Consider the following 9,733-nt stretch of genomic DNA (forward strand, 5'->3'; position numbering starts at 1 on the left):
GCTCCACAAGCATTAAGTTCTTTTAGAAATATGATTGAGTCGGTGACGGTGGACTGCTTGGTTCTGGGTGTGGTCGCTGTACAGACAAAGCAACAAATAGCAGTGACTGTACTTTATTATTGTTACTGTACAAGTCTATATAAAAAAAATCCTCTAATCCCATATTTTAATCACTGCTTCAACGTAATTAAAAAATGTATTTTCCTTTCCAGTGTTAGCAGTTCTGAACCAAGACATCTACAATTATCTTTTTCAGTGAGTGCAGAAAAAGCATTTTTAGTGTCCAGAAGTGCTGATTACCTGATCAATTTCAAGAACTAATATGTGCTTGAAAGTCTGAAGTACAAGCTGTCAGTTATTCACACTCGACAACCCTCGGACTACAGCAACTCCCTGTGTGCAGTTGGAGGAAATGTTGCTCCTTTGTGAAAAAAGCCTCTCCATAAGAGTTACATTTCTGTCACAATGGACATAAAAAGATAAATCTTTCTGATTCAGTATAATTACTCTCTAATTTAAAGATAGGGGCTTTTAAAAAGGAAATAAGATTTGCTTAAAAATGGTAAAAACTTGCCTTTCAGAGGTGGTCTGTGTAATTGTGAGAAACCTTGCTAAATAAATGGCATTCATTTTAATAAAACAGCAAATAAATAAAATAGGGACGCACCGATATGAAAATTTCAGCCGAAATCGATATCCGATATAATCATTGCCGTTATGGCCGATAACCGATACTTACCGAGGTTACACAAACACACAAATTACACTCACCAGCCACTTTATTAGGTACACCACGCTAGTAACGGGTTGGACCCCCTTTTGCCTTCAGAACTGCCTCAATTCTTCGTGGCTTAGATTCAACAAGGTGCTGGAAGCATTCCTCAGAGATTTTGGTCCATATTGACATGATGGCATCACACAGTTGCCGCAGATTTGTCGGCTGCACATCCATGATGCGAATCTCCCGTTCCACCACATCCCAAAGATGCTCTATTGGATTGAGATCTGGTGACTGTGGAGGCCATTTGAGTACAGTGAACTCATTGTCATGTTCAAGAAACCAGTCTGAGATGATTCCAGCTTTATGACATGGCGCATTATCCTGCTGAAAGTAGCCATCAGATGTTGGGTACATTGTGGTCATAAAGGGATGGACATGGTCAGCAACAATACTCAGGTAGGCTGTGGCGTTGCAACGATGCTCAATTGGTACCAAGGGGCCCAAAGAGTGCCAAGAAAAGATTCCCCACACCATGACACCACCACCACCAGCCTGAACCGTTGATACAAGGCAGGATGGATCCATGCTTTCATGTTGTTGACGCCAAATTCTGACCCTACCATCCGAATGTCGCAGCAGAAACCGAGACTCATCAGACCAGGCAACGTTTTTCCAATCTTCTCTTGTCCAATTTCGATGAGCTTGTGCAAATTGTAGCCTCAGTTTCCTGTTCTTAGCTGAAAGGAGTGGCACCCGGTGTGGTCTTCTGCTGCTGAAGCCCATCTGCCTCAAAGTTCGACGTACTGTGCGTTCAGAGATGCTCTTCTGCCTTCCTCGGTTGTAACGGGTGGTTATTTGAGTCACTGTTGCCTTTCTATCAGCTCGAACCAGTCTGCCCATTCTCCTCTGACCTCTGGCATCAACAAGGCATTTCCGCCCACAGGACTGCCGCTCACTGGATGTTTTTTCTTTTTCGGACCATTCTCTGTAAACCCTAGAGATGGTTGTGDGTGAAAATCCCAGTAGATCAGCAGTTTCTGAAATACTCAGACCAGCCCTTCTGGCACTAACAACCATGCCACGTTCAAAGGCACTCAAATCACCTTTCTTCCCCATACTGATGCTCGGTTTGAACTGCAGGAGATTGTCTTGACCATGTCTACATGCCTAAATGCACTGAGTTGCCGCCATGTGATTGGCTGATTAGAAATTAAGTGTTAACGAGCAGTTGGACAGGTGTACCTAATAAAGTGGCCGGTGAATGTATATTATACGCACACACTTGGGTCTTTTTTTGATACTGTAAATAAATGACAAGACCTCTGGCATGGCTTTATGCTTCAGTTATTCCTGGCTATGCAGCATCAATATCACTGTCATAATCAAACAGATGCTGCTCAACCAACTATCTCCCCTCCCAAAACAGAAACACAAAGCTAAAAAGTGGGAAATCAGTATGGGATGTTAGTATCGGCCCATTTTAACAAATCGAACCAATACCGATATTCTAAAAAATGACCAATATCAGTCGATACCGATATTGATGCCGATAAATCGTGCATCCCTAAAATAAATCTTATGATTGTAGAAACACCGTGAACATGCACTCCCAACAGCTAAATAGTTGTCACAAGCTGTTGTCTTTATTAACAATAATTTTAGTATTGTCTCTCAAATTTGTCCTCATAATGGCTCAGTGGACATTTTCTCCTCAGTTCACACTCTAAGGTGAACAAAATGTTTATCTTCTTACTTCACCTTAGAGTTCTAAAGAAATCATTAATAGCTATACCTTCACCAATGTATATATAAGAATATAGAACAAGACCCACAGAGTGTTGACAGTTTTGAATGTTGGTGCTAATGTGTATAAAAGCTGTGTGGACATGAGAATATCAGTCTGCTACAGTGTGTGTTTTAATCCTGTTCATCTTTCTAGATAAACACAGAATTTTTGATCCCAAATTGAAACATACAGCTAAGATAAACTAATTTTTTAGGCTTTCTTTCGCTGTTGTTTCTCCTCTGTACTCTACTTTATTCCCACTGGCACTTCCTCTTTATCATCCCTCCTTTTCTGTCCTGCAACCCTTTCACTTCCTTCATGTGTCTGTTTCCACTCCTGCCATTTTTGTCTTTCTTACAAACGATCCGTTTAATAGACGATTGGAAGTACGCACTCCTGCAAGCATTCATTGAACATCTGAAATAAAGAAGCTCCTTATCGCTCCTGCCAGAGACACTGTCATGTGCTCACCATGCAGATGGATAATATATGTAGATACAAGCGCATGCACACACGCGCGTCACACAAGCAGCGCCGTTGGACCGGCTGCAATACTGACATGGGTCGTTGTGTGCCAAGCGTTCGTAACACAGCTGCGTTTGTGTGTGCGTTCCGCTGACTGAAGTCGCTGTGAAGGGATGTAGAGTCTCCAGGGGTTATGGTGATGAATGGGAGTGTTGTCACTAGTTGTGTCCAGCTGCTTTTGTGCCATCTTCATGCTGCATGTTCTCCTATTATACCACAGGCACTGCATGTTTGGTGCATCTGCCAGAGAGTGAGCGTGGGTGTTTCCTTTTTTTTGGTCAATGTAGCTTGAATGAAATGGTTCTTTTTATGAGAGGGGTGGTAAGTCGACCACGTGCTGTGTGTGTGAGAACAAGGTGCTAATACACCGGCATTCAAGCGATGCTTTAAAGCACCTGTGTGTACTTCTGACTGACGTCGGATGAAACACCGTGGCTATCTTCATCTGCATGGATAATAACATCAACACATGCACGCATTTGGCTCGTAGCCCATGAGAAGAGGCTTTCTTCTGTGCCAGTCTGTAGATATTTCATTGTGTGAGTAATAGTGGGCTCTGAAAACATGCTGTCAAAGCAGAAACTGAACATTTTCACGAGACACTGGCTTGTGTGCACACATTTGCTTTCCAGTAGGCTGCCTGTATGGTTTAGAGATAGTGTCTGATTGTCAGGAAACCCATAATTCAGCGAGCTCGTCTGAGTTTGAGCACTCTTGCCTGCCGTATCAAAGACACTCYTAAGAAAAACATTTGTTATGCTTTCTCTAGTCCTGTAGATAATTTGTAGCTGTAAAAGTACCTATCAAAATTACCTGACAGGGGATTTATAAAAATTAAGGGATTTGTCATTTATAGGTCTTTTTGCTGTCTGGTTTTTACCGTTGACCGTATTTTTGTCATGTTTTTCCTGGACTGTTTTACTGACAGTGATACTGTTGACTGACCACCTCTCATAAAAGTCATCTGTTTGAGCTGCCATCAGTTTACTTTTCACACAAGACCTCAATCTGAAGAAAACACTGCTGTGTAAACAACTTTAACCTGAATAAGGTCATATTCAGAGTAAGCAATAACTAAATTAAACAGCTGATAAGTGTTCTGACCTTAGTTGTATTATGCAGACATGCTCACATCGTAATTACACGGATTTGTTCTCTTGGAGTTTTTGTGGAGTCTGGTCACGTTAGTGGCTCTTAGAGATAGCTGTTGGCTAAAAGGAGGCATGTTTTAAGGGGCAATGACACAAACAGTGATACACAGAAATTGATGATAAACATATAATGAATTACAACATATACAGTGGTTTGCAAAAGTATTCATACCCCTTGAACTTTTCCATATTTTGTCACATTACAACCACAAACATAAATATATTTCACTGGAATTTAATGTGAAAGACCAACACAAAGTGGTATACAATTGTGAAGTGGAAGCAAAATTTTACATGAATCAAAACATTTTTTACAAATAAAAAACTGAAAAGTGCGATGTGCAAAATTATTCAGCCCCCCTGAGTCAATACTTTGTGGAGCCACCTTTTGCTGCAATTACAGCTGCAAGTCTTTTAGGGTATGTCTCCACCAGCTTTGCACATCTAGTGACTGCAATTCTTGCCCATTCCTCCTTGCAAAACAGCTCAAGCTCAGTCAGATTGGATGGAGAGCGTTTGTGAACAGCAGTTTTGAGATCTTGCCACAAATTCTCAATTGGGTTTAGGTCTGGACTTTGACTGGGCCATTCTAACACATGAATATTCTTTTTTTTAAACCACTCCATTGTAGCTTTGGCTTTATGTTTAGGGTCGTTGTCCTGCTGGAAGGTGAACCTCCGCCCCAGTCTCAAATCTTTTGCTGACTCCAACAGGTTTTCTTCCAAGATTGCCCTGTATTTGGCTCCATCCATCTTCCCATCAACTTTGACCAACTTCCCGGTCCCTGCTGAAGAGAAGCACCCCCAGTGCATGATGCTGCCACCACCATATTTGACAGTGGGGATGGTGTTTTCAGAGTGATGTGCAGTGTTCTTTCTCCGCCACACATAGCGTTTTGCATTGTGGCCAAAAAGTTCAATTTTGGTCTCGTCTGACCAAAGCACCTTCTTCCACATGTTTGCTGTGTCCTCAACATGGCTTCTAGCAAACTGCAAACGGGACTTCTTATGGTTTTCTTTTAACAAGGGCTTTCTCCTTGCCACTCTTCCATAAAGACCACATTTGTGTAGTGCACGACTAATTGTTGTCCTGTGGACAGTTTCCCCCACCTGAGCTGTGGCTCTCTGCATTTCATCCAGAGTCACCATGGGCCTCTTGGCTGCCTCTCTGATCAGTGATCTCCTTGTTCGCCTGTAAGTTTAGGTGGACGGCCTTGTCTTGGCAGGTTTACTGTGGTGCCATACTCTTTCCATTTCCGGATGATGGATTGAACAGTGCTCCGTGAGATGTTCAAAGCTTGGGAAATCTTTTTATAACCTAAGCCTGCTTTAAACTTCTCCAAAACCATATTCCTAACCTGTCTGGTGTGTTCTTTGGACTTCATGATGCTGTTTGCTCCCCAATATTCTCTTAACCAACATCTGAGGCCGTCACGGAGCAGCTGTATTTGTACTGAGATTAGATTACACACAGGTGGACCCTTTTGAGTCATTAGCAGTCATCAGGCAACTTCTGAATGCAATTGGTTGCACTCAGGGAAAAGGGGGCTGAATACTTTTGCACGTCGCACTTTTCAGTTTTTTATTTGTAAAAAATGTTTTGATTCATGTAAAATTTTGCTTCCACTTCACAATTGTATACCACTTTGTGTTGGTCTTTKACATTAAATTCCAGTGAAATATATTTATGTTTGTGGTTGTAATGTGACAAAATATGGAAAAGTTCAAGGGGTATGAATACTTTTGCAAACCACTGTAAATAGTTATACAATTAGATGAATATTTTCACCATTGGAGTCCTAATAGCTCTGGTATCATGTTAAGGTGATCCAAGATGATATTAAAATACAAAAAAAGAAGAAAGTAATTGGAAAATAAATTGAAACAATTTTTTTGCCCAGTTTATAAGACAAGTACCAGTCAACCAACCCAATAAGACAACCCACAATTTTTATAACCTTCTGTTAAGATTTTGACCTTTCCTCTAAGTAGGGTTGGGCATAATCGTATCGTGTGCAATTAATCGTCAGAAAAACATTCAAATGTGACAAACACAAAAAAAGTTCTGTAATTTATTTATCTATCAACACAATTTAAAATTTGATGCACAGCCTGACGTCTGTAATTTTGACACAATTTGGAACAGATTTTTATGAAGAGCAAATCTTTCCCACTAAATTGGTCATGTGACTAAGACATAAGGGTGTCCAGGGACTCCAGGGGATTAATCGTCAAATTAATCGTTATTGGCTAAATACCACAATTAATTGTGATTTTTTTTTTTTTGCCAAAATTGCCTAACCCTACCTTTAAGATCCTCCAGCCCTTTTCTGTGCATCATCAGCCCTGCGGTGCACCTGGATTGTGGTCATCAGACAAACAAGTGGTTTCAAGACATTAGCCTGAAGTTTCCGTCTTTCAAACATACTGTGTGACGTGACATTAAAGACATCACATTGGAAGGTAAACACATGTTTGTTGTCAGCGTAATAAAACCACAAGGTCCTGTTAATTCCATCTTAGAGGTAGTAGCACAGATCTGGTACATTCCTTGTCAAAAATTTGAAGCGACTTATTTTAAAATCAAACCAACCCCAAATCTGTAAATCAGATGAAACAGTTTTAGTGTATTTCCTAACACAGTACTAGTGCAACTCAATGGATTATCAAAAATATTGCTAAAGCTGTAAACATAGCTGTGATGTTTGTCTTGTGCAGTCATATACATGTAATAAAATATACAGGGTAGTACAGTGGTAAATCTTTTTGTTTTTGTTTCTTTACTGCAATCATAAAAGGTCAGTACATAAAAATGCAGTTGAATGTGTGGTACCGAGAGCTTTTCTCTTATTTTTATATTTAAAAGAGTGCTGTGAATTTCCTGGATATTCTGAAAGTGAGTAGTGTGACTGCTTGAAAGTTCAGGTTCAGAGTCTGGAGGCATCAGTCGGTGGATTAAGTGGTTGTTGCTCTGTTGGTTTGCCGTCCCATCCACTTCAGAGTGACTTCTTATCTCTGTAGAGGTCGGCTTTTCTATTCATTCATATTTCTTTGCTTTACGTCTGCTGTGATGATGATGTAGAAGATTGGACTCGGAAATTGAGAAATTTCACTCTGGAACTGTGACTACGGTCACATCTGCACCTGTATTGATACGGCACACATTTTCAGCGTTCTGATCACGTGCTTTGTCGCCTGTTTAAACTGACAAAAGTGTAGTGCTACGAAGAGCAGGGTAATTTCTTTGAAATTTTCCTGTAACTTCTTGCTGCTAAACTACACTATTTACTGCGAAACGGTTTTAGCTGTAAAGGTGATAATAACAAAGTTACTGCATGCCTGCATTGTTAGAAACATGGACACACGTGCACGCCCCTCACCTCCCTCTGCCTCCTCGGGGATCTAAATGGGAATCTGGCTGGAGGCAAACATGTCATTACGTAGAGCGGCCCAGCAAACAGTCAGCCTGACAGACCAGTTAATGGGGAGATGAAGGGATAAGGTTTAATAAGGAGCAGAAAAGAAACAGTAGGATTTATTTAAACAAGGCAATATTTACTGTTCTGGTAAATGTCAAGCTGGGTTTAAATTGGCTTGGATTTTTTTTCTCCCGACATCTCCTGTCTTTAGATTCTTTCTCTTTGGTTTTGTTTGTCCATTATAATAATTCTCTGAATCTGCCAGGAGTTCGATTTAACTCCTAAAGGGTCTCACCTGAAAACCTGCGATTGGGGCATCCCAATCACTGAAGGAATCTGAAGGTTCTTGTACCAGAAGCAGTTAAAAAAAATCTATAATGTTTGTTATACTGTATGCGTCCATCTGCTTTATTATTTATTATTTAAGCGTTTAGCTAACCATTTCACCATTAATGCCAGCCTACCTCAAATGTGAACACTCGTCAATCTGTGTTTTTAATTATTGAACTTACGCCATATTTTTCCCTCCCTAATTCATTATGTTTTTGTGTATTATTGTATATTTTGCCCTGCATTGACCTTGTGTTTGATTTACAATTTTAGAAATTTTTTCTTGATTTGATGTTTCAATTTTTTCGTTGCTTATGTTTATGTTTTTCTGTTTCATCTTATTCTTTCCACCATTTTTATACTGTTAATGATTGTACAGCACCTTGTGAATATATTTCTGTGAAAGGCGCTTTATAAATAAAACTTTACTTACTTATAGTTTAATCTACATCATCTTTTGTTTTTTGTTTTACTTGAGTTAAGGTTTGAGTGGCGATAGTTCCAGTAAATGACTCAGCTTTCCTTTCCTCACTTTTTTTTTCTGCCATGTCCACAGGTCTCCAGAGTGCAATAAAAACAAGGCTTTTATCAGGCTTAATTTGTTTATTCCTCTCTTTCCGGACTCTTTTTACCCCCTCTCTTTCTCAGTAGATTGTATCAGCTTTAGATGTTTGGTTGTGCCCCTCTGCTATGTAGGTTTATGAATGAGCCCACCGAAGGTCACTCGGTCACTGTGCCTGTCGGGGCTTTGCGATGTACAGCAGACACTTTTATTTTATCTTGCGACAGGGGAAAAAAATAAAAACCTTGTCCCAAGCTCACACCTTATCCTTTCCTTTTCCCCCCTTCTTCTCTGCTCAAATCCCTGTGGAGACTGAAATAAGAGGTGAAGTGGAGAGATTGGAAAAGAAAGAGAGAGCTAAAGACAAAAAGCAAAACCTTAAGTCTCCTGGTGTTTGAGTGGACAGTGTCAAAATAATCCCTTCTCAGCTTCACACAGCCACAGTAATGGCCGTGGCTTGCACTCATCAATAGACTTGCATCAAGGGATGACAGGTTGAGACAGTTTGTGTGTGTGGTCATTTTGTCTAAAGAAATAAATTTGATGCACCAATTTGGTAGTCCTGAGATGAATATTATTTAAAGTGTTGTCAGGGCTAAGAGTTGATTTGAACAATTGTATACTACAGGAATGAGTCCTACTGATGGGGAAAACAAGAATTTTATTTTTAGAAATCCTCTGTTTTATACGGAAGAGCATTGCATTCACCAAATAAAAAAAAAATTAGGACTCCTGATCTCATAATTACGAGATCAGGATCTCATAATTACGAGAAAAGATCTCATAATTACGAGATAAGATGTCATAATTACGAGATCAGGATCTCATAATTACGAGAAAAGATCTCATAATTACGAGGAAAGATCTCATAATTATGAGAAAAGATCTCATAATTACAAGATAAGATGTCATAATTACGAGATCAGGATCTCATAATTACGAGGTATTGTCTCATAATTACGAGGAAAGATCTCATAATTATGAGAAAAGATCTCATAATTACAAGAAAAGATCTCATAGTTACAAGATAAGATGTCATAATTACGAGATCAGGATCTCATAATTACGAGGTATTATCTCATAATTACGAGAAAAGATCTCATAATTACGAGAAAAGATCTTATAATTACGAGAAAAGGTCTCGTAATTACGAGAAAAGGTCTCATAATTACAAGATATCATAATTACGAGATCAGGATCTCATAATTACGAGGTATTATCTCATAATTACGAGAAAAGA

This window comes from Austrofundulus limnaeus, unplaced genomic scaffold (genome assembly GCF_001266775.1).
Source record: "Austrofundulus limnaeus strain Quisiro unplaced genomic scaffold, Austrofundulus_limnaeus-1.0 Scaffold29, whole genome shotgun sequence".
NCBI lineage: Eukaryota > Metazoa > Chordata > Actinopteri > Cyprinodontiformes > Rivulidae > Austrofundulus > Austrofundulus limnaeus.